This window comes from Euprymna scolopes, chromosome 24, assembly GCF_053919585.1.
Source record: "Euprymna scolopes isolate OS-2025 chromosome 24, ASM5391958v1, whole genome shotgun sequence".
NCBI lineage: Eukaryota > Metazoa > Mollusca > Cephalopoda > Sepiida > Sepiolidae > Euprymna > Euprymna scolopes.
In genome coordinates this window covers 87,696,250-87,723,749 of record NC_136505.1, presented here as the reverse complement: position 1 = coordinate 87,723,749, position 27,500 = coordinate 87,696,250, and the positions used below count along the sequence as shown (strand labels likewise).

The window sequence follows — 27,500 nt, the reverse complement described above, 5'->3', positions numbered from 1 at the left end:
AATAAAAGGAATATATCTACAAGGAGAACCGATATTGTGGAACAACAAATGATGTTTTCACGCCTGGACGATCACAGATTTTCGAGTGTTATTGGTCTCCCCATAGCTCATGAGTACGTATATATATATATATATATATATATATATATATATATATATATATATATATATATATATATATATATATATACACACACACACACATATATATATATATATATATATATATATATATATATATATATCGGTTTGAGATGTTCAAAAGTCACGACGAATGAATACAACGAGGCTGCTCAATAACAAGAACAAAATATTTTTTCATTATTTATTCGATGATAAACAGTTACATATGGTCGCTACAAACAGCCATCTGTTTACGTCAATGAGACTTCTTCAGGCGACCCTGAACCCACCGACGCCACAAAAAAAGGGGAAAGAAAGGAATAAAGAACTCTTAATAAAAACTTTTATAGTTTTCTTTCTTTTTTTTTTTTTGAAGAGTTCTTTTTTTTTCCTTTTTTTTGTGGCGTCGATGGGTTTTGTAGCGACCATATGTAACTGTTTAGCCTCGAATAAATAATATATATATATATATATTATTTATATATATATATATATATATATATATATATATATATATATATATAATAAAAATTACAATTAAATTTATCAAAATAATCCAAGATGGTAAAACTAAAGTATATTATAAATATTAAAGAATTAATATTTATAAAGTAATCTCAATGCTACTTTCTTCAATAATTCCTTAAGGAGCTCAGGACACAAGGAAAAGATTAAATACAACCATTATGCTCCTCCTGTAGGCCGCCTTAAATCTGTAATCACACACAATATGACTCGTAAGAAACCAGTTCAAATAACAAGATCTGCCGCTATCAATAATAATGAACCAGTCTACATATATAATCCAAACCAAAATACTAATCGCAATACCTCTAACCAACCAAGTCGCATCAGGAGAAAGAAAAATATTTGGTTTAATCCTCCATTTAGCGTAAATGTCAAAACTAATATACCTAAGGAATTCTTCAACATTGTACAAAACTCTTTCAAATACCCACACAGATATAGTTCTACTTTCAATAAAGACTCAATCAGGGTTTTTTTCAACAATGCCTAATTTAGCACAAAGAAGCTTAACATCTAATAACAAAAAATTAAATCAGCCCAAAAAATCCCTTTCCCAATTAAACCCAAAACTAACTGTAATTGTAATAACAAACATCTTTGCCCACTCAATAATGATTGCATCCATAAAGATGTTATATATTCATGCACAATTACTGAGCTCACACGCAATCCTCCCATAACAGACACTAATATTTCGTCTTCAAGTTATCCTTCTTCCCATCCTCCATCTGATATAGTTACTAATCCAATATACCAGTCGAGCAGCCCCTCAATCTACAATCATACAACTAGCAATAATAATAATAATAATAATAATAATAATAATAATAATAATAATAATAATAATAACGAGAATAATAATATTTCTCCTAACAACCATCCTAACACCAACAACATTCATTATCCCCTCCAAAACAGTCCTCATACAATCATTGTCCCACCATTTGTTGAACACTATGAACAAAATTCAAACTATTTAACCCATACAAATGAGCAAATTAGTATTAATATCAGACCTCGAGCTTTTAATAAAGTACATACATATATCGGCGTTACTTCAACATTAATTAAGAAAAGAATATCTAACCACATTTCTTCTTTTAACAACCATAATTCTAATAATAACCAACGAACTTCTCTAACCACTTTAATTAAAAAACTTAACTCTAATATTACCCCCTTCTCAATCCAATGGACTATCATAAAAAAAGTTAAGTCTTATACTCTTGGAGTATAAGACAACCGAAGCTATAACTATAATTACTTCCCCTCAAAGTAACAATATAATAAATTCTAAAAACGAACTGATCTCTTTCTGTAAACATAAGTCCAAATTTAATTATGGTAATTTTGAAATTACATAGTTATTACTTTAACCTTCCAGATAGATATATACTTTTTCTTTAACTTTATCGATTTTTCTACATACTTTCTTAATACTTTATAACTTAATAAGCCTTAATTTTAATTCTTTATTTCTTCTTTGCTTGGTCGGTTTTTATCTGCAATTTCCGTCTTAGTCTTTAAATATTCCTATCTATCAAATATATCAATCTACTTACACAGTCATATCCTGTATGTATATTTACTTATATTTTACTATATGCATTTACTTACATACTTACTTGCTTTATCCTGAATTTGCAGATACCGGCCATCCTCTCCCCTTAAAAAGTTTTATTTTTTATTTTATATTTCATTGTTTATTTATTTTTTTATATATTTTTTATTTATTATTTTTTATTATTTATTATTTTTTTTATTTATTTTTCCATTTAGTGTCTTTTAACAACTCTTGTATACATTTTCTTTAGTAATAACCTGTACATTTCATCTGACCTCTTTTTTGCCCTATATTTTTTTCGCGCCTTTTAACATCTTTTTGTCTGGGTCATTTTGACATTAGCTTTTCTATTTTATATTTAATTCTATCACCTTTTAATTTTTTTCTCCTCTTCTTCTTCCCTGATCTTTCTTATTTACATTATGTCTCGGCAGCCATGTGAAAAGCATATCTTATTTTTCTTTTATTAATATTATTGGAATTTTCCCCCTTTTCATTGTACATATTTGTGAATTATTCCATGGATTTCGGCATTTTGGATTTTTTTTTTGGACCATCTTCCAATTACGTGATTTCCTTGGATTTTACTTGTGCAAATGGAAATTCAATTAACTTTCATCGAGTTATATTTTTGGATTTTGCCGTCATTGGATTATTTACCTTCCACCAGACTATACATTCACGTGTAATCACCTTTTTCTTCCCCATATTCCCTATGCTTCACTTTTTTTTTATCAAGTAAGATCTTTGGCTTACTTCAGTTTTATCAAATACTTTTGTATGCAAAATCCGATCCCGCATTTTGCTAATTCCTACCCTCTGATGAGAAAGAAAGTATTTTTTCGAAACTCTGCGGATTAAGGACTATCCACTTATCAAGTGTTTCCTTTACAGATTAAATATGTTTTTAACTCTTTTTCAAAGTGGTTTTTAACATGTTTTATTAACTGTTTGCGCTTATATATATATATATATATATATATATATATATATATATATATATATATATATATATATATGTAGTTTATATGTTCAAATTTCATTTAAAAATAATCACTTTTCAAAATAAAAAATTATTGTTTTAACCAAAAAATACAATGTTTAAAATAGAATCCTTAATCCATGGATTTTCAATGTAAGTACATCTCATCAGAGGAAAAATTCTAGCAAAATACTAATATTTGTTCGAAATTACTTTGCTAAATAGCATATACAGAGAAAATATCAAAGATGAAATCCCTTTAAGAGATATAGAGAAAAGGAATGAATGTTGAAAGCAAAAATTCTTTATTTCTTAGTTCCAACAATAAATTTTTATTTTAAAAGTGATTCTTTTGAAATGAAATTTGAACATATATTTTATTTACTCTGCCTAGTATATTGAGCAATTTTATTTGGCTGGGATTGTCTTATAGAAATTTTTCTTCCAGTATTTTATAAAACTTGAAACCATTAGATTCACTAACCAGTAATCTATTTTATTTCAATACCTTAAAGTATATATATATATATATATATATATATATATATATATATATATATATATATATATATATATTAGTGATGGGACGATTCCAATATTTTTTAAGATTCTGATACAATTACTGATTCCATACGAAATTCTCGATTCCGATACAATTACCGATTCCGATTCTTTGTAAATCCCTAATTATTTAACTATAGATGTTGTATATTTTTCCCAAATTTTGTAAAAACATGTTAAAAATGCAGATATTTTCCTAAACGTCAAAATACATTTGTGGATTATGATCTATCGATTTTAGCTTCACTGGTATTTTAAAATCAATAAATATTTATTATTTTATCATTATTACCAGCAATGGAAGATTTTGGTTTAAAGAAAATAAAATAAAAATAAAAAAAAACGACAATTAAAAGAATCGTTTTAGCATCGGAATTTTCCGATTCCCGATTCCGATTAATCGTCCCAACACTAATATATATGTTTTAATTGTGTATAAATGTATGTTTAAATTGTGCAAAAGTAAATAATTTCAATAACCAAAATAGAATTAAAAAAAAAAAAATTGCAACAGATATCGAATTTACATGAAGGAAAGATACATATTCTATGAAGTAATGAACATGTTAATGTCTCGTTTTTTAATTTAGAAAAAGAAATAAAAGAAATGTTTTAATGAACGTGCCCTCCCCCGCCTTCCAACTTAAGAACCGAAATTGTGGGTGCAGTTTTCTTTGGTTAAAACAAAGAAATTGCTAAATAATTAGAAGTCGCGTGAGTATTCATTAATGTCGGCTTATCAAATTGTGTTTTAAGACGAAGTTATTTTCTATTCATTTTTTTTTTTTTTTTTTTGTAGTGTGGGCTGAAAAAAAAACAGAATATGCTGAAACGTGTGTTGTTAACAAGGAACAATTGCCTTGTTGTAGTGAGACTTGACAAAGAAACAGTACGAATAAAAGAAGACAATGTGTTTTGACAGATGATGTTTAAGGAATGAAAAAATATAGCGTATTATGCTTACAGAAGCAAGCAATAACTGACGCAGTATAAAAGTGGTTGGGGGGAGGGGGAGAGAGAGCGTCCGGCTTTGCCCGGTCATAAAATACGCTTAAATATGATATTTTAATTTGTCCAGATTTCGTATATATATATATATATATATATATATATGCAGATATATATATATATATATATATATATATATATATATATATATATATATATATATATATATATTCTCGTCTGCTGCTGCACGCGCGTCGAGTTGAAACTAAGCGCGCAGCGTTTTGATTGGCTGATGACCATGTTTCGTCAGATAGTAGCAAAACTCGAGCTGTTGGCGTCATGCGCCGGACAAAGTCGAGCAAATGCTGGGTTACGTCTTGTTCTTTAAATGCACAAGTACCATATATGTGTGTGTGTGTGTGTGTGTGTGTGTGTGTGTGTGTGTGTGTGTGTGTGTGTGTGTGTGTGTGTGTGTGTACTGGTGTTAATCTGCACTGAAGATTCCCGAAAGGATGAAACACTAGTGTCTGTAGGTATTTAATTATCATAGTAAATAATTATGTCAGCCCCCTTTAAGAAACTCGTTTCTTATCGTTGAGCACTTTCAATTGAATTAAGTCGGTCAACTTAGCTCTTATGCATAGATCATCGTATAACGATTAGATCACTCTCTGACTGACGTAAATGAACATTTAAAATTAAAATGTTTAAATTCAACGTTATTGCACGCGGTTAATGGTAGCCGAATGGATACGGTCTTTGCTAATCGAGCTAGAGATGGCTCGTGTTGCCGGGTTCGAATTTGTCAACTGGTGTTAATCGTGACACCCTGCACTGAAGATTCCCGAAAGGATGAAACACTAGTTTCTGTAGGTATTTAATTAATATAATAATAATAATAATATTATATATATATATATATATATATATATATATATATATATATATGTCGTGATTTTCAAAGTTAAAAAAAACAGTATTTAGGTGCCATTAGCTAGAATCGAAACCGAAACTGTAGCATTCAAAGCTGGTGGCGTTACCACTGCACTAACGTCATACGTACATGAACTGATTAAAAATTTAAAATAAATTAAGATGAATTTACAAAATGTATAACGATTTTTTCAAGTTTGATCCAATTTTTACCCTTAAAAACTATTTTAACCAGCTAAAGACACATAAAAAATCGAATCATTTTAGGCCCCTAGCGCTGCTCTGCGAGTTTTAGTTTCGGAGGAGATAGAGTTTGAACATATGGAGACAGACAGACAGACAGACAGACAGACATATGTCTGTCTGTCTGTCTCCATAGCCGTTTATATATTAGATTTCTCTTGAAATGACCGACGTGCGACAAAAGATTAAGCATATTAATAGAATCGAATTAAAAGTTAAACGTTGATTATACCTGTTTTTGTCAACTGAAATGAGAAAAAAGCAGACATAAAATAACATTTTTAAAAATGTTTATAACGACGTGGTAAAATAAATTCAGAAAATAAGTTATTGGTTAATATTGGTTGGTTTGTTGGTTGTTTTTGTTTTACGGCATATCAACCCTTTTCAGGTTATTTAATGCTGAATCCAGTGATTTGAAGGACAATTTTTTTAATAGAGTATATTTGTTTGTTTGTTTTTTTTAAGTCGGTTTCTATTTAACCCATAGTTGGGACCCTAACAGGTACTATCAGTTCGGGTCAGAGTGGACCTGGGAGCAATGTCAATTAAAGGGTTGTTTCACACTCCTCAAAGTCCGCAAGCTGGGGCCTCACCATCGGATATAGTTTAAGGTCATATCCAGGACCGGTTAATATTGGGTAATATATTAAGGATGGAAGCGAACGTGCTATCGTTACTAATGTAAGGTAATGTGAGAGAGTATAGATGAAATATTTAGGTTCTGCAAATGATGCGAGTGAACGATTTATTTTGAAAGTGTTCGATTATTTTCCGCTTGAAACTCTAGCGGCAGTGAAAAAAAAATCAAGATTATTTTATATATAATAAAACTAGCACGCTGCTTGGCGTTGCCCGGTCATAAAATACGCATAAATATTATTTTAATTCATGTATATTTGTAACATAGCGTGCATAGGCGCGTGTGAGATAATCAGCAGCAGCCTATGATAGCTGACTAGCGAAAATACTAGCAGCAGCAGTAGCCGTCTTAGCATATATGCAAATTAAGCAAGTGTACATGCGCTGGCGTCACGGGAAGGTGGAGAAAAAAGACAGAAGAAAAGGACTACAGGTAGTGGAGCGAAGGCAGCGATCGGACGTGTTTTGACTCGAATGCGGCGAGAGAGAAAATGCGTCGCGTGGTCGAAAAAACAGAAGGGCAGACGACGAAAAAAACACGTGCGTGAAAGAGCATCTTCGCAGACATGTTTGATGTGTGACTGATATTTTGAAACACAATGAAGTGCTATATATTATTTTATTAGAATCATATGAGATGAGTAATTTTTATATTTATTTATTTGTTTGCGGACTATGAAGATGAAGACAACAATCCGCAAATAAATAAATAAACAGTGAAGTGCGTTGTCGGAAATTACTGGAATAAATGCTTTCTGTATTCACTTAAAAAATATGCTGAGTCGTATTTTTATGTCCTTCCTTGATTGTTTGTTTGTTCCTGCGACAGTAGCAGACAACGTGTGGGTCCCTTGATTAAAATGTAACGACGCGGTTCGAGTGTAACGAACACGTTATAGATTTCGTATTCATTACTATAGAGTCAATTATTTCTTGATTATAATCCAATATATAGTAATGATTTAAAAAGTTATTTTTAAAAATTGACTTAGGTATCATCCGCTGTCGAAACCAGTGCTTGAGCTTTAGTCGTTATTTATTTCTCCAGCGTTGTTACTGTCTGAGCTAGGGACAGATGGATATGAAAGGTTAAAAATTAAGAGACTTTGAGTTGTGAATATTTAATTTTGCGCATGCGCAAAAGAAACAGCAGGAATAATGTTTTATTCGACTTACATTTCTCAAGTCAACTGTTTCTTTTTTTAATTCTGACCTCTTAGCAGCATATTTTGCCGGCTAAAAACCAAATCAAAAGTGTGCTACATGTCCAAATATTTATATATCAAGTTTCAACTCTGTAAACCAAATATTCACATAGGAGTTTGGTAGAGAGTTTTCGCACACACACTAACAAGGTCATATATATATATATATATATATATATATATATATATATATATATATGTGTGTGTGTGTGTGTGTGTGTGAATATTTCCGTGTGCTTGAACGTTTTCGTGTTAAATTCTACGCTATTATGCAGAATGTAAAACTATGCATAAAAAGAATTCAGCGTAATAGTGAAATAGAATCTATCATCCAATAAGCAGCGATAAAAAATTAATAAGTAATTAACTAACGCTCGTTATCCAAAAGAATATCAAAATTAGTTAATCTTCATGAAATCGCTCGCATATCCATAACAGAGTAGCTATATTAAGAAGTTCGTTTAAATAATTTTTAAATAGAAAAAATAGGCTTTTAATATCAATGTCAGAGTGGGAATCTTAGTGTGAATGTGGTATTCTGGTGACTGAGAACTAAGAATAGCTTAGACAAATCAAAGGTACAGTGACAAGGATGACAATAGACCTAAACCTCACGACGTTTTTTTTTTTATTTCTTTGAGTCTAATTTTGTTTTGTTAACTTTTTGGTTGTGAAATATGAGGTTGGCACGAAAATTCTTGCAGTTTTTAACTTTTAAATTCGAATGAACATATCTCGGCTCAAACAAAAGTTTGTTGATAGAAATAATCGACATCAGAATCAACAGACTTTTGCCAACACAAAACAAGTGTATTTATGCGAGTAACGTAAAAAAAAAAGTCCTGCGTTTTGGTGGTTTTTGAAGCATTTTTCACACAGGAATTTGTCGAAATGCTTGAAAAAGTGATAGATAGGTGAGAGGTCTGGAAAGTATGGTGGATGAGGCAGAGTTACGTAGCCCAATTCGTTCAACTTCTGCAGGGTCGGTTTAGCAACATGCGGTCAAGCATTGTTGTGGAGGAAAATTGGGGCTTTTCTGTTCACTAATGCTGGATGTTGTTGTCGAAGTTTCTGATGGATTTCATCCATTTGTTGACAGTACTTCCCTGCCGTAAGGTCTCGCCTGCATTAAAAAAAACTAATGGATGAGACTAGTCGTAAACCATCAAACAGTCAGCATGACCTTCTTTTGGTGCAACTCTGGCTTCGAGAAGTGTCGTTGAGCTTCGTGAGCGTCCAACCACTGACTTACCGTCACCGGTTGTCGTAGAGAACCCATCTTTCATCACAAGTTATAATCCGGTCGAGAAACAGGTAGTTCTTGTTGCGTAAAAAAAGGGAAGATGACACTTCATAACGGCGTTTGTTTTTGGTTTGTTTTTTGTTCAATTCGTAAGGCACACATTTATCAAGTTTTTTTTTTTATCCTCGAAAGTGGTTGGAAATCGTCGTATACGTTACGTCTAATTCAGAAGCAAGATATCAAACAGTTGTGCATGGATTGGCTTCGACTAAGGCTCTTAATTGATTGTTGTCAACATCCGAAGACTGACCACTACGCTTATCAGCTTCCAAATTCTTGTCGCCGCCAGGAAATTTTTTAAACCACCATTGTGCTGTGCGTTTAGTAGTGGTTCCTGGGTCAAATGCTTCGTTTATATTGGGAGCTGTTTCAGCAGTTTTTCGGCCTAGCTTCAATTGAAATAAGAAAATTGTGCGAATTTGCTTCTTTTTTTTTTTGCAGCTTGTATTTCTGAAAAGAAGACATAATTGTTTTAAAACGATTGTAATTTAAACGATAGAGCGAAAAGCGCTCTTTCAAATGATATATAAATTAAACTTATTGAAAACTTATTTGAAAATACAGCATTTGAAATCAAAATTAAAAAATCCGCAAGAACCTTCACATCAACCTAATAACATATATAAATCAATGTCTAAACGAGACAAAAAACTCAACTTTATATAGGTATTTAGATAAAGAAAATAATAATGACCTATCTCCAATAATTTTTTTTATCGTGATAGTATTTAATAGAAAATAATTCAATGATAATACTTTAAAAATTATATATTAGTAAAGTATGTTTATGCATTTATATATTTCTGCAGACAGAATTCACCCCTAAACTAATTGACCGAGAATTAAAATACGGCTGCTAGCTGTAAGGGAGGGAACGAAGGCCACTGTTATACAGAGTAATCTGGATATAAGAGACCCGAATATAAGAAAAACGGATATAAAAGATACTTTCTCTGGTCCCAAATTAGAGCCTGGGTCAATGTACAGGACAACCCGGATATAAGACACTTGGATAGGGATATAACCCTGATATAAGAGAGACGTAGGATCTTATGAGAGGTCTCTTACATCAGAGTTACATTGCATTTGTTTAATTTAGTAGAAAGTATTAGTTAAAATTCGGATACCTCCGACTTTTGTGAAATCTTAATAAATAGTAGACATGGATTAATAAATGTTCCAAATTCTTTTTTTTTTAGAATTCTAAAGGGATTGGGGGGCACGGCCTACTAATCTAGGCCATAGAGGGTCATATTATGAACACAACTTGTTATTTGAAAAATAAAAAAAATAAAATACTTCAGATTCGCATGAAGTTTGATCCACGGTCATCAGTAGGGCAACAGTATATTCTTTTCATTGTTTTGACTCTCGAGTATATATCCGACGCAGTTAATCAACCGAGAACCACATCACTCTATATAAAAGCATATAAGATATCAACGGATACACATTCGAGGGTCAAAACAATGAAAAGAATATGCTGTTGTCATAGCTCTAGTCATTAGATATCAATTAAGCAAGATTTGCTGAATTTCTTCTGAAGCTTGAGCCGTAAATTTTAGACTTTTTTCGAGCCACTATTCTGCAAAAGAACCAAATATTCTTTTGTTGTTATGAAAAAAATCTGGACCCCCCCCCAAAAAAAAAACACATTCCATCTAAAATAAAATTCATTTAAATTAATGAAACGCATGAATTCAATGAATTCTTAAAAGATTAAAAGTAAAAATAAACTATTATTTAGATAAATATTTAACAATGGTTTCTTAAATTGTGCAAAGGGAAATGAAATGTTTCAAAAAAATGCATTGGAATTGAAATTTCAAGCTTCAGATCTGTTTATACTATGACATCATCGGCATTCCAATAAAGACGGAAGTGGGCGGGGGGGGGCGAATTCAAATTTAAGCTAAGGTCGAACTCGCATACCGTCGTCAAACAAAAGGAGAACAAAGCACTGTGGCGTGGTTCCTGGTTTTAGTAGGACCATTTTAAATGACGATAATGCCTTTGAAGATTGCCAAGAGCCACATCGACATTTAATATAAACTGGATGTAAAGGTTATGTGATAACGAAGGAAGAAAATGAAAGATGTATCCGGGCGTGCATATAAAAATGAAAACAAATGAAACATTGAGAGAATGGAATAAAAGTGAGCAAGTGTTCATTCCAAATATAAACAGTTTTGTAAATGAAGAACTGAGAAAAGACTAAGAGTACTAGCATGACGCCCGGCGTTATCCGGTGGTAAAATACGCTTAAGCATGATTTTCTAATTTATACAGATTTCGTATTTATTGATATAGAGCCAATTCTCTATTGATTAATATGTTGTACCCGATATATAGTAGTGATTTCCAAAATTAATAATAATAATAATAATAATAATAATAATAATAATAATAATAATAATAATAATAATATATATAATATAGAATTAAAAGTCGGTCAATTTAGCTCTCATGCATAGATCATCGTATAACGATTAGATCACTGTCTGACTGACGTAATGAACATTTAAATTAAAATGTTTAAAATTCAACGCTATTTCACACGGTTAATGGTAGCCGATTGGATACGGTCTCCGCTAATCGAGCCAGAGATGTCTCGTGTCGCGGGGTTCGAATCATTCGGCTGGTGTTAATCGTGACACCCTGCACTGAAGAATCCCGAAAGGATGAAACACTAGTGCCTGTAGGTATTTAATTATTATAGTAAAAAAAAATAATTATATATATATATATATATATATATATATATATATATATATATATATATATATATATATATATAAAAGTTAGAAAAGCATTTCATCCATGGCATAAAAATTGTTAAACAAAATGTTTTTACTATAGGCTTTAAAAATAAAGGTACAAGATTCAATTTGAAATTTATTTATCTTCAAAGTGCACTTTTATAAATTTTACAAAGTAAGGTATTAAATTTTTATACCTTACTTTGTAAAATGTATAAAAGTGCACTTTGAAGATGAATAAATTTCAAATTGATTCTTGTACCTTTATTTTTAAAGTCTATAGTAAAAACATTTTGTTTAACAATTTTCATGCCTTGGATGAAATGCTTTTCTAACTTGTATCGTATCTTTTTAAGATTATATTTTATTTATTTATTAATTTGTATTTAAAAAAATGAATGTGGTTTTGCATGTATTTATAAAAACTCTCCTACTCTCTATTTCAGTTTGTATTTCTCCTCACACCACAACTCATTTTTGCAACCCCCTCTTTGTATTATTACAGGTCTAAATTTTCTCTCTGTTTCAGTTTGTATTTCTCCTCACACCACAACTCTTTTGTGCAACTCCCTCTTTGTCATACATGTCTGAATAATGAGAAAATCTGAATTTTTTTAACAAAAACTTTAAAATAACTTTTTTAGGATAAATTTTGTTAAACGTCTTTCAGAATAGAGAATCTTTAAAATTTAATAAGGAACATATTTCATATAGGTTTCATTAAAAATATTCAGTAGATAACGAGAAAAATAGAGATGAAAATTTCAAAAGAACTGTATAACTGGGTACGCTCAATAGTAGTCCTCGCCAGCGAAAGCCTTTGTTATTGTCATTCTATTATTATTATTATTTAAAACATTTTGTGTCCTGCTCTTTCGCGCGAGGACTAATATATGACTTGGATCAGCTAGAATCGAAACCAAAACATTTAATTATGAGATAAGTACTATATTAAACATTTTGGTGTTAGTTACGACATTGAATCCAACGATTTTTTACGGTAAAATCGTGCAGACGTCTTAACTAGATTAAAATGTGATATATATCTATATAATCATATAACTTTGTGGATCTTGCTTGTTTGATTGCATTTAGTCTTCGCCGATCGGGCGATTCCGTCTTAAAAAAAATTGACTAGTGAATCTATGTATATATATATATATGTGTGTGTGTGTGTGTGTGTGCGCGTGCGTGCATGTGTGCGTGTGTGTGCGTGCGTGTGTGTGCGTGCGTGTGTGTGCGTGTGTGTGTGTTTGTGTATGTATGTTTGTGTGTGTATGTGTTTGTGTGTGTGTTTTTGTGTGTGTGTGTGTTTGTGTATGTGTGTGTGTATGAGTTTGTGTGTGTGTGTGTGTATGAGTTTGTGTGTGTGTGGGGGGGGGTGTTGGGACGATTAATCGGAATCAGGAATCAGAAAAATCGGAACATTTTGGGGTATCGGAATCGGTATCGAAATCGGAAAAAATATAGTCTAATTTCTGATTCCAAACCGATTTTTTTTTAAATTTTTAAATAAAAAATGAAAGAAGCACATTCATTATTATTATTATTATTATTATTATTATTATTATTATTATTATTATTATTATTATTATTAGAAGTTGTTCGTTTACAACATAAGACTGAGAAGGGTAACAAAATGAATTATAAATGTCATTTACAGATTTAACATTGATTAGCAGAGTTTAATTTATTTTATTTATTAATCATTTATAATTTGCCTGTTGCATTTGTAATCGCTTCCCATCTATTCGCTAAAATGTTTATGTGTCCTCATTCGAGGGAGTTCATATGATTATTAATAAGTTTTAAATGCTCTGGGTGGGGTGGGGTAATTTCGTTTGCGCTAGCTTTACATTGGGGTATTTGTCATCGGCTTCTTCTGAAATAATTAAAGTTTTATGGCACCTTTTTGGATCGAGGAAATCCTCAGATCTCAAAGCCTAATTTAATTTGTTTTTATTAGTTTTTATTGTATAAGCAAAGTAAATATTCTAGAGTTCACTTGCCTATTCAATATCACATATTTTAAAAAGCTTTTTGCACCTATTTGAAAAATGACTAGATTAGAGACTTCACACTTTTATATCAAAGATTTAACATGCTTGGAATTTTTTTCTGGTGCTGGTTTTGCCTGATCACCACATCCTTTGAAATATCCCATGATTCCTTATATTTTGTTTGGTTTTGACACAAGTGAAAATATAGATGAACATTTCACAAGTTTATCAAAACCTTGGAAGAGTTGAGAAGTTTTGTTAATTTAAAAAAAACTTTCATTTACATTTAAAATACCCAAAACATATGATATTCTACTTTTTTAGGCGATTATGTGTGAGCGCACTGAAACGTTAATTTAGAATTTAGAATGGGGGTTCAGTTGTGCATATAAATATAATGTAAACTGATCTCATTTCGGTACATTATAACTTTTTAAGCAGTTAAGTAATTTTTACCACTAATTCTAAGGCCGATCAGCAAAATCATAAAATCACATGTAATTGCTTTATTTTTTGTATTGCCATCCGTACTTAGGGTTAGTAGTAGGAAAGAGGCGTGATTTTTATGAATTACTAACAATACTATATATTAATACGATAGCGTGTGTGTTATTTATTTTGTGTGGCACGATTACATTCGAGTGACTATTGTTTAATGTTGGATTCCCATTTCTTATAATAAATAATTTTACCAAGATTTCTTCATATATTTTGGTTTCGATTATAGCTGATAGAATTCCAGTGATCTATTTTTTTTAATAAATAATTTTATTAAGAATTCTTCATAAATTTTAGTTTCGGTTTCGATCATAGCTGAAGGAACTCAAGCTGATGCACCCAAGTCATATGGATATAATTTTTTATTTTTGAAATCGCAATTTTATAATATATAAAAATCAAAGGAACATTAACTCTATCATAATATATACGAAATCTGCAAAAATTAAAATATCGTATTTAAGCGTACTTAACGACTTGGATACACCAGGCGTACTTGCTAGCTTGGATAAATACTTTTACAGTTTTAACAAGAGTTACAATAATATCAGAGCATCTACATTGACGCCATGAATGCCAACATCAATATATTACATATGAATGAGTCCCCTGTGGAATTTCCACAGGTCTTGCTATTTGTTATTATTTGCATCTCTTTTGTATTTTTGTTTTGTTTTTTACAGCCAAACAAATCAATTTAATAACCCACCAAATTTATATAATTAAAATAAAATTTAAACATTCATAGAAGCTAACGAAGCCCAATGCCCTCTCCATGTTAAAAATGGTTTTCTAAATAGTAAGATTATTATTTAGAAATTCGTTCGTAACAATGGGTGGAGGGCGTTGTTAATATTTTGTTCTTACATCGTTTTCTCATTTTACCTACCAATCGTCGACTATTTTCAACTGTTTATGAAAACTTTCAAGTAGCATGTTATATACTAACGACAAACTGATACAATTTGGCTTTGTTTAAAATCAAAATAAATCTTTTGTTGTCTTTCAATTTGCAATACATTACAAGGAAAACATTTGAGAAAAATATACCCGGGATTTATATAATTATTTGAAATTTACAAAAAATAAAAAGAAACATACAAAAAAAAACAATTCTCTAGTTAAATATTTATAAATATTAAAATATTAAAAGAATCAGAATCGGAAATGTAGAACGGAATCAGTAATTAGATAGGAATGTGGAAAAATTTTGGAATTGTCCCATCACTAATATATGTATATATATATAGTAGTAAGTTAGAAAAATATATATGGCAATTAAGCTACAAAGAATATTCCGAAATATAAAAAGCTTAATAAAATAAGAAATCTATTTGAACATAAAAATATATTTTTAAAAAAAAGGGCTCAATAAAATAAGAATTTTATTTAAGCACAAAATTATATGTAAATAATAAACAGCTTAATAAAATTAAACAAAAACTATTTTAACGAATTATATTTTATAAAATAAAAAGCTCAATGAATAAGAAATCTTTTTAAATATAAAAATATTTTTAAAAAATAAAAAGTTCAATGGAATAAGGAATCTATTTTAACACTAAAACATATTGTGTAAAAAAGCTCAATCAAAGAAAATATTTTAGCACAAAAATGCATTAAAAAATAAATCAATAAAACAAAAAATTTATTTTAAAAATAAAAAGCTTAATGTAATAGGAAATTTATTTTAACACAAAAAGCTTAATAAAATAAGAAATCTATTTTAACACAAAAATATATTTGAAAAAAAAAATGCTCCATAAAATAGGAATTCGATTTTTACACAAAAATATATTTAAAAAAAGCTCAATAAAATAAGAAATCTAACACAAATATATATATTTTAAAAAAGCAATAAAATTAAAAGAAACTATTTTAACACAAAAATATATATAGAATATAAAAAGCTAAATAAACTATGTAATCTATTTTAGCACATAAATATATTTAAAAATAATAAGCTCGATAAAATAAGAAATCTATTTTAGCACAAAAATATATTTTTAAAAATAAAAGCTCAATAAAATTTTTAAAATATTTTAAAATGAAAATATATTTAAAAAAATAAAAGCTCAATAAATAAAAATTTTACTTTAGCACAAAATTATATTTCAAAAAGAAAAATATCAATATAATTTAAAAAGAAAACTATTTTAAAATGGAAATATATTTGAAAAAATACAAAAAATGAATAAAATAAAAAATCTATTTTAACACTAAAATGTATTAAAAAAACGCTCCATAAAATAAGAATTCTATTTTAACACAAAAATATATTTTAAAAAATACTACACAAAATAAAAAAATCTTTTTAGCACAAAACATATTTAGAAAAATAAAAAGCTCAATAAAATTAAAAACAAAAACAATTTTTAAGCGAAAATATATTAAAAAATAAAAACTCAATAAAATAAGAAATATATTTAACACAAAAATATATTTTAAAAAAGCTCAATAAAATAAGAAATCTATTTCAAACAAATATATATTTACAAAATTAAAAGCTGAAAAAATAAGAAATTTATTTTAACACAAAAATATATTTAAAAAGTAAAAAGCTCAATAAATAAGAAATCTATTTTAACACTAAAATATATTCATAAAATAAAGTGCTCAATAAATTAAAAAAAAATATTCTTACACAAAAATATATTTAAAAAATAAAAAGCTCACTAAAATAAAATAAACGAGTTTAACACAAAAATAAATTTTAAAACAATTAATAAAATAAGAATCCTATTTTACCACAAAAATATATTTAAAAAATCAAAAAGCTCGATAAAATAAGAAATCTATTTTAACACAAAAATATATTTAAAACATTAAAAGCTCATAAAATTACAAAAAAAAACTTTTTAAACATAAAAATATGTTTAAATAAGGAAAAACTTAATAAAATAAGAAATCTATTATAGCAAAATAAAATAAGAATTCTAGTTTAGCACAAAATTATATCTAAGAAAAGCTCAATAAAAAATTTTTTGAACTATTTTAAAATAAAAATAATATTTAAAAAATAAAAAGCTGAATAAAATTTAAAAAAATATATTTTAAAAACAAAATAATATTTAAAAAATAAAAAGCTCAATAAAAAAGAAAGCTATTGTAACACAAAAATATATTTAAAAATTAAAAGCTCAATAAAATAAAACATCTATTTTAACACAAGTATATATTTGAAAAATATGAAACTTGATAAAATAAGAAATCTTTTTAGCATATATTTTTAATAAAATAAAAGGTTTAATAAATAAGATATCTATTTTAGCACAAAAATATATTTAAATAATAAAATCTTGATATAATAAGAAATCGATTTTAGCACAAAAATATATGTAAAAAATAAAAGATAAAAAAAAAGAAGAAATTTATTTTAGCACAAAAATATATTTAAAATAAAATCTCAATATAATGAGAAATAGATTGTAGCACAAACATATATTTAAAACATGAAAGGCTTAATAAAATAAGAAATCTTTTTAGCACAAAAATAAAAAGTTGAACAAAATAAGATATCTATTTTTGCACAAAAATATATTTAAAAAGTAAAAAGCTCAATAAAATTAGAAATCTTTTTTTGCACAAAAGTATTTTTAAAAAATAAAAGCTCAATAAGAAATCTATTTTAGCACAAAAATATATTCAAGATAAAATAAAATAACAAATCTAGCGCAGGTTTTACAATCCATAGAGATTCTAAAAAGCGATAAAAAAAACACAAATACATAACAAATTTCATCAATGGCAAGATAAGTTACTCTTCTACTTAGCTGAATAATTTATAGTAGCTTCAATCACTTAAAAACGTTTTTTCGCTTCGAAAAACATAGTGTCGAGCGTTAGGTGAGAACAAGGAAAATGGCCGCGAATTTACACCTAAATATTTAAAGTCTTGAAAACGACTTAAAAATAAAAAATAAAAGAAAATACTGTTAGAAACACAATATATGTTACCGTTACATTTATTGGGTGAGTTTCTAACAGTATTTTGTTTTATCCATGCATTGTAAAAAAATACCCTAAGCAGCTTATTGTTGTTGAGAACAATAAGTTTTAATTCCATACAATCGCTTCCAGAAAATACTTTCCTAAGCAAGAATGATTTTTATAAGAATGCAATCAAAAAAGAAAAAAGAGGCTGTATCTCTGTCACTGCTTGAATAATCAAGCAAAGCTAGTCGATTAAATTTGACAGATATTTTGAGAGCAAATTGCTTCAATATAAATTTGATTTTTAATTTTCGTTATAAAGATTTACTTAAAAATTGTAATTTAATTTTTTTCGGGTGCGTGTACAGATCAGGTCCCATGGCGGATAATATTGGCTTGTTAAATCCGATGTGTTACAACATTTTCTTTTTTTTTTTTAAGTTGAAGTTGAAGTTGGGTTGAAGTTTTCAACAAAAAAAATTGTATACCTGGGCAACCAGGAGCAAGCTCTAACATGACCGTTTTAAATTTCTTAATCCCTTTAAATGAAAAGCCACCTGCTTAAAATATTCTGGAACAGAAAGGGGAACACAGAAAAAGGAACATATGCTTGTACGAATCGGGTCCCATGGCAGACAATATTGGTTCGTTAATATATATATATATATATATATATATATATATGTGTGTGTGTGTGTGTGTGTGTGTGTGTGTGTGTGTGTGTGTGTGTGTGTGTTGGGACGATCAATCGGAATCGGGAATCGGAAAAATCGGAAGATTTGGGTGCATCAGAATCGCCTATTTTCCAATGCCAAAACGATTCTTTTAATTGTCTTTTTTATTTTATTTTTATCAAAGTAAAAACTTCCTGTTAATAATGATAAAATAATAAATATTTATTAATTTTAAAATACCAGTAAAGCTAAAATCGATAGATCATCCTCCACAAGTGTATTTTGACGTCTAGGAAAATATCTGCATTTTTAACATGTGTTTTTACGAAAATTTGGGAAAATAACAATCTTATAGTAAAATAATCAGAAATTTATAAAGAATCAAAATCGGAATCGGTAATTATATCGGAATCGGGAATTTAGCACGGAATTGGGAAAAATATTGGAATCGTCCCATCACTAATATATATCCCAGCACTATTTACAACCCAGAACTATTTACACAGATAACAAAAAACCTTATCCTTCTCAGTCAGAACGACAAACTAAACAACATACTTAAAACAACAAAAATAATAAAAAGCAAACGCCAACCCAAAAACTTAAAACACATCCTAACTTCCTCAAAACTCGTTCCACACACTACAAAAGGGATTAAAAAATGCAACAAACCGCAATGTAGAGTATGTGACATAATAATAGAAGGAAACACATACACATTCAAAAACCCAACACAAACATTCAAAATAAAAAAGGATCTAAATTGCACCTCCAGAAATGTAGTATATGCACTAAGATGCACAGCATGCAACAAATCCTACATAGGCACCACCAAATATTTCAGCAATAGAGTGGCCTTACATAAGAGAAACATCAAAATTGCAGATAACAGACACCTCTATGTTTCAATACACGTACACACATGCAGTGGAAATAGCTTCAAAATAATGTCAATCTTCCAAACAAACAATTATTTTTATTTACTTACACAGGAAAAAAATTTCATAACAAGATTCACTCCCGAACTAAACAGAGCCTCCACATGAAAACATGAAATGCAAGGCACACTCGCATGCATGTACATATATATATACACACCCACACATAAATCAGAACCGACACATTAAAATACACACGCACACACACAGACACACACGCATACAGCCACACACAGACATAACACCCCTGTCTCTAATACAACACATTGACCAATACCAACCCTACTTTACCTCGAAACCAACAACACTAGGAAACACCTAGAACCATAGTGTAGTATCTGTTCCAACACCTCGCCCGCCCCATCCCTCAGTCAGTGGAGGAGAAATCTTTCATGACTGAGATAACTATCATCCTTACTCCCATACCTATACCCCTCCAAGTGCCCCCTCCCCTCTGGGGAACGAGACCTTCCCCACACTAAGAACCGATCTTGGATCTGACCATACCCACATGGGGAGACAAATAAATAGAAACATTAAAAAGTCCCCTTCATATATTTATAAATACACCTCTTTATCTAAACAAACATAATATTAAGAATACCCGAACAGTCTAAAACTGAAACGAAAAATCACAATACTAAAATCTAAGAATCCAAAAAATAAATATCAAAATTGAATGAAAACACCCCTACCCTTATTTCAGAGGAGCTGGTCCCCTCACCCTCTTCACACACACACATTAGTAACGACCTTGGATCACAGTTGCCTTCCTAGGGAAGCAAATAACTATATAATACTATAAAACAGAACACACATTCTTCAAACCAATACAAGAAAACACACACACACACACACCCTACCCTATGTACCCAGTTGACCAAGTACCAATGGACCTCTCACCTCCACTCAAGTAAGAGTTAAAAAGGAAAAAAATGAGAAGAAAAAAACAAAGAAAGATAAGTGGAAACACGGGACGAGAGAGAGAGAGAGAGAGAGAGAGAGAGAGAGAGAGAGAGAGAGAGAGAGAGAGAGAGAGAGACATAAGACAGCAGTCCACCCCAACGAATCAGAAATAAAAATTGGACATACGAATGAAAAGTAGAATCATTCACACATGTTTCCACCGCTCGGAAACATTTCAAATGAACTACGAAAATGTTCTTTTACATTAAAATGTAATCTTGAGTATATTCTAAATATCTTATATTTTAAATATAAATAATATAAATAAATTTTAATCTTGAGTATATTCTAAATATCTTATATTTTAAATACTTTCTGCAGAGGACGCTTCACAGAACGTCTGAAACGCGTTAAAAACGATTTCAATGATTTAAAAACATTACAATGATCTACACATAATTTTCAATGAAAAATCAAAACACGTAATGATAAAGTAATGTTAAATAACACACATTGTTGGTGACCCCCCTTATATATATATATATATATATATATATATATATATATATATATATATATATATATATATATATATAAGAACACAAATTTAAAACTGTAAATTATATTTTATATGAATTTATTGGATACTCAAATAAGATATATTGAAATTTCTTTAATCTGTGTTGTTTCAAAGAAAAGTGTTCTTCTCATCAGAGGAAAGATATTAGCAAATGAATATTATAGCGAAGCTATTAATTTGCTGGTGTTGAAATTAATTGAAACAGTATATATATAAATGTACAGAAGGCCAGAAAAACATTGGTACCGTCGATTTCAAACTTTTGAAACAACATGGCTGACGAGAGTCTAACATTATTTACGATTTCCTATTAACTGGTCGCCCTTATGTTTGGCTTGAAACCGACGGTACCAATGTTTTTCTGGCCTTCTGTACATTTAAATAAATAAATATTAAGCTTTTATATCGAAAAAAAGGTTTTTTCTTTGTAATCGAACACTTTGTTGGAATTCTTTCCTCAAAAACGCTAAACAAATATATATATATATATATATATATATATATATATATATATATATATATATATATATATATATATATATATATATATATATCCCAAACTCTGGTCTTGATGGAGGAGAGACTAAAACTTGCTGCTATGGTTTCAAATGATCTGAAATAACAGCAAAGGGAGAGATTTGATTCCAAATATTTCTTATATGTTTTATCTCTCCTCTTTTGGAAATAGGGTACCATTATGAATATCTCCAGTATCAAATAATCTTTATACGCTGTGAAATTTACTTTATGTATGAAAACCAAAGACGGGAGATATAACATATGAAAAATATTTGGAATCAAGTCTCCCCTTGCTGTTATTTCAGATCATTTGAAACCATAGCAGCAAGTTTTAGTCTCAATCTCTCCATGTATTCCGGCTTTTTTTAGTCTCAATCTCTCCAGATATTCCGGCTTTTATGATGTTCTTCTAACCTTACTTTTAGGGAAAGACAGGTTTTTGTATAGTTTTCCACATTTATATGGGATCTCATATACAAAGTTCTTAGCCATAATTTTTTGCATGGGGCTTGATTCGCACAAGATGTTTCCGGAGAGTCAAATCGCTTTTGAATGTTGCCCTAATATCAGATGGATTACATGTTTTAAAAGTTTTTTCCGACAAGTCCTTCATATACAGAATAGTTAAAAGCTTTTCGCATCGCTCTCTCCCCATGTTAAGGATGGATTCCTAAATAATAAACATTATTACTTGGATTCCTCGGACTACTGTTCTCATCTCAGGTGTCATTTTGACAACATTTCAGTTCAGGTGTATCTTGTCGAACTCTGGAATCGTTCTGTTGAACTAGAGAATCTGCACGGAATTTCGAACGGAACTCTTTATCTGCCACTTCTACACTATTGGGACGAGATTTCGGAAATCGTAAAACTGAATTTCACATAAAAACAATGGTAGCTACGTATTTCTCATATTTTTAAGATGATTATATCCAAAAATTACGAAAATCGATAAGGTAGAAAATTTTTTATTAAAAAAAATAAAAAAAATATAATTTGAGGAAAACGATCGTAAAACACAGGAGAGTTCAAAAGGGAGGTAATTTTCCGTTTTTGTTCAAACAAGATGGCGGCAATGTTTCACCTACTAACACGATTAAAGTTGTTTTGTTTAATTATTTTATTAAATATATTCACAATTATACAGCTGGAGTGAGTTTTCGAGCGGTGCCCTTTGATGTCTAGTCCAGATTTCTTGAAGCTGATATCATGCTCTCTGGATAGTTGTTTCGGGTTAGGGTTTATCTTAAACTCCTCATCTCTAACTATGTATTGCTATTACTGCTTTCGCTTGGTGTTGTAGGCAACGGACGGTTCCTTTCTTTACATTATATGGATGGTAGGAGTTAAAGTTTAGCTACTGTCCAATGAAAGTTGACTTTCGATATACAGATGACATAAGGAAAGAAATATAATTGTGAATTACTTAGGACTTCTGTCCAGTCATGGCTGACGGAACGAGGGCATGCTATTTATTAAATAAATAGTTCCGTTCGAAATTCCGTGTAGACTCCCGAGTTCGACAAGATACGCCTGAAGAAGGTCGGAAGCTACATCGATCGAAATGTCGTGAAAATGACACTCAAGATGAGAACAGTAGTCCGAAGAATACAAATAAGTTATTTGAAATAACCAATCCTCATCTCAAAAATTCAGAAACGTAATAACGTTATTATTTCAGCACGATCCGTATTTTGCAATAAATTCGTTAATATTAAAATCTAATTTCTGAAATTATCTATTTTCTCTTGTGAATCAACGCCCCCCCCACCTTGCTGATTCAATCACACATTGGCCAATCAGTTGGTGGGGCGCATTGATTTATATGTCTCATAAGGAACTTCAGCCCCTTTTGGGAACTGCGGTCAGGCATCAGATAGAACCCGACCAGCAAAGAAGCTAGACATCTTTCTTTCTCTTTCGTTCCTGTCCCCTCGACATTCCAGCATCGACGATTTTCATCGAAAATACCTGCTGCCACCCTGGGACTACACAAAGAACGGCTTCCTGACTGACGTACCCAAAAGAACCTTCTATTCTTTCTTTATAAATCTGGACACAATCCAATGGTCAAGTTTCTGCTTTCGTTATTTTGTTTTAAAAAGGGTTTTGTTATTTTTTCGATTTACTTGCCTCCCCACGAGGGCAGAGTTAGACACAAGGTCGATTTTTAATGTGGGGAAAATCCAGCTTCCCCAAAAAGGAACAAAAATAAAAAATTGTCTCAGTCTGGAAGGATTTCTCCTCCACTGACCGAGAACAGAAAAAGTGAAGTGTAGCATCAGAACAGATATTACACTGTGATCTTGGTCCGAAGGCCAACAATAAAAAAGGGTTTTGTTATTTTTTCTGTGATTTTGTGTTCAACAATTATTTTATTAGGTGTGCTAACAAGAAAACAACCTCCTAAAAATCTGTCTTGACAATAACTTTAGAGAGGAATTAAAATTATATTATTTAGCCAATACTTATCAAGACGAAGAGCCATTCAAGGATAAGGGTTAATGAGACTGTTTTTTTTTGTTTGTTTGTTTTTTTTTTTTTGTTAAATCTTATTCACCCATAATTACTCGGACGTAAGGATCATTACGGGAATCTCTTTGAATTATCTCAACTTGCGATATGAATACGCTATACCACGTTCCCAAGAAATGTTTAGGAATAAAGAATGGCACTTCCGGCAGGATGGGGCACTAATCCCACTATCATCATGACGTAAGAGCATATCTTGATAGTCACCTGCGAAACAGATAGCTAGGACGAAGTATATATCGAGTATCGTCCACGCTTACCGGATTTAACCCCACCCCGATGGATTTTTCTTTTTTTTTAGGTGTGAGTTGGTGGGTGGAGTATGTTAAACACAGGGTTCACACCACAAAACGAGCTACAATAAATGAGTTGAAAGCAACAATTGAAAGAAAATGTGTCAACATACCGATTGAACCGATTATGAACGTTTTCGATTCAATCAGTGAGCGTTGTTAGCGGTTCATGGACCACAATGGCCAATAATTTGAACACTTTCGATAATTAGCTGGTTTCTATATTTGTTCACAGTATTTTGATGTATGAAATTTTTCTTTCTTATAATAAATGTTGTTTTATGGTCATTTAAAGAGTGTATACATTTTATTGAGACACCCTGTATTTGTAACCGTGTCTACAGGAACACTGTGTAGGGAGTTAAGCATTGAGATATTACATTACATTTAAATTTCTTAATGCTAGTAGAGTCAGGAAAGCAAGAGACAGGGAGGGAATTCCAAAGTCTAGCACTTAATAAGAACACAACGACGGTATCTATCGATCTCTACAATGAGGAGGTCGGTTTTGCTACTTGTCGAGTTAGTCGAAGGCTACTAACGTCGACTGATCATGAGTGCTACAATTCCCAGCCGATAGATGATGAACACTATGAGAGTATTAACACTTATCAATGATATGAAACTCGTTGGATTACTTATGGAATGATTCATGTCAGGAATTTGTTGACATGGGATTTGAAGACGATCAAGTTATAATCAGTGGAGAATCAGTCCCGCAGTAACATGTGCCACATATTAATATCTTCTGTACTACTGCTGTTCTTAATCTGATCTCATTTGTTCAAATATATATTATTCTGTTAGGAGGAAAAAAAACAATTAGTTGATAGATTTCGTTTTTGAATTTCTAGACCGAAGAAGATTCATTATGATTATTTTATTTTATTTATTTTTGATCCCTTGCCAAAAGGATGGTGGACCTGTAAATTCGCCCCTGTCCATTTGTTCGGTCGTTCGTCTGTCCGCATTTTTCTCAATATCTACGCCTTAGAATTTTTTTGAAATTTTGCAAAAACATTAAACATGATATGAGTAGGGGTGCCTTTCGGGTTAAAAAGGCTAAAATGGACACTTTTGTGTCTATTAGAAAAATTGATGCCTTGGATTTTTATAAAACTTTCTGAAAAGTTGTAACTAACTGATTTCTATATAATTTTGTTTGTCTATACTTCGCGATAACTCTTGAGTGTGCTCCAGGGGCTCTTTTAGGGCTAATAAAAACACGCCATTTTTGGGACTATTTTACCATATTTGTCCAAAATTTTCTGTGTATGTCTATTTATTAGCAGTTTTGCATGGTGCTGGACTCAAATTTAAATATGTTAAGGCCTTGGGGATTTTAGGGGCTAAATGGTGGGGGGGGGGCAAATGATGGATTTAGTCATTTCTTTTTTTGCATGGTACAGAACTCAAATTTACGTATGTTAAGGCCTAAAACTGCACCGTCTGTTCATTTTCACCAGGATTTGACGTTCCCTGGGGACTTTGGGGGCTAAATGGGGGGGGGACAAATACTGAACTTAGGTATTTTTTTGGCCTCGTTAACCGTGCACTCACGGGGGACCATGCATGTTTCACTTGTTTTGTTGTTTTTTTTGGGGGGGGGGTTGCTATTGTTATGATCATCAAGTTCCGCATTGTTTTGCTTAGTTTCATTTTCTGTTGATCGTTCTGCTTCACGACGAATGCCCTGGAAAAGTCCCTTCTGATTAATGTTTACCAGTTTTAAAATATTTTATTATTCTGAAAAAAAAAAAAAAAAAAAAAAAAACATCCAAGTTTGTTTGTTAATTCCCCGGGGCATTCATCGTGAAGCAGAACGTCAACGATAAGCAGAAGGCGAAAATAAACAAAGACATGCGAGACTTGACGATAACCTTTTATGTGTGTGTGTGTGTGTGTGTGTGTGTGTGTGTGTGTGTGTGTGTGTGTGTGTGTGCGTGCGTGCGTGTGTGTGTGTGTGTGTGTGTGTGTGTGTGTGTGTTTTCAGAATTATTCTCATAAAAAAAAATGAAAAATTAATCTGTATGCTATACAAACCGCAAAAGTATCGTACACCAAAAATCCCGTAACAATTTATTTTCAAATAAGAAAATCTAATTGTATGTCTAAACTTCTATCTATGATCTCGTGACGCCATCTTGAAAATATTCCAAAGGAATAGAGGAGATAACTCCAAATCGAGGTTTTAGAAAGCCATTCTTAATTTTGGGAGGGGCCATTTGGAAAAACTCAAATTCGCTTAAAAATGTTTTATGCACACGTACGCACGCATACACACACGCGCGTGCGCGCACACACACACACACACACACACACACACACACAACAAATGCAGATTCTGCCACACGGAATTGGAAAGTGTGAGCCATCTAGTATCAAGTTGCAAGGTTCTTTTAAGGAATGGCTACTACACAGCGGGACATAATGGAGTATGTAAGTACCTCCACTATTGGACCCTCTGTAAAAAATTAAACATCCAATGTAGCAGCAAATCCTGGGAACATCAACCTGAAAGAACAGTTGGAAATGACTTATATACCATACATTACAACCATGTAATCCCTACAGCCACCTACCTTAAAAATGCTGCTGTGAAACCCGACATAGTTATATGGAATAAGTCAGAGAGAGTTGCAACCTTGGTTGAAATGAGTGTCCCTAATGATGGAGGTCTGGACAGAGCTTCGAGGTAGAAACAGACCAAATATCAAGGTCTCATGTATGATATGAAAAGAAACTGGAATCTTAGAGAGATATCAATCATACCAGTTATTATAGGTGCCACACAGGGGGACTTGAAGTCCTACCTAACTAATATTCCAGGTGAACC

The 27,500-nt window shown here is 30.9% G+C and overlaps 1 protein-coding gene across 1 annotated transcript in view; it reads right to left on the bottom strand.

Annotated features, from left to right (window-relative positions):
- Nucleotides 1–27,500, bottom strand: part of LOC145246821 (pleckstrin homology domain-containing family G member 5-like) — a 1,071,747-nt gene that overhangs the window by 1,043,417 nt on the left and 830 nt on the right. The window lies entirely within an intron of this gene.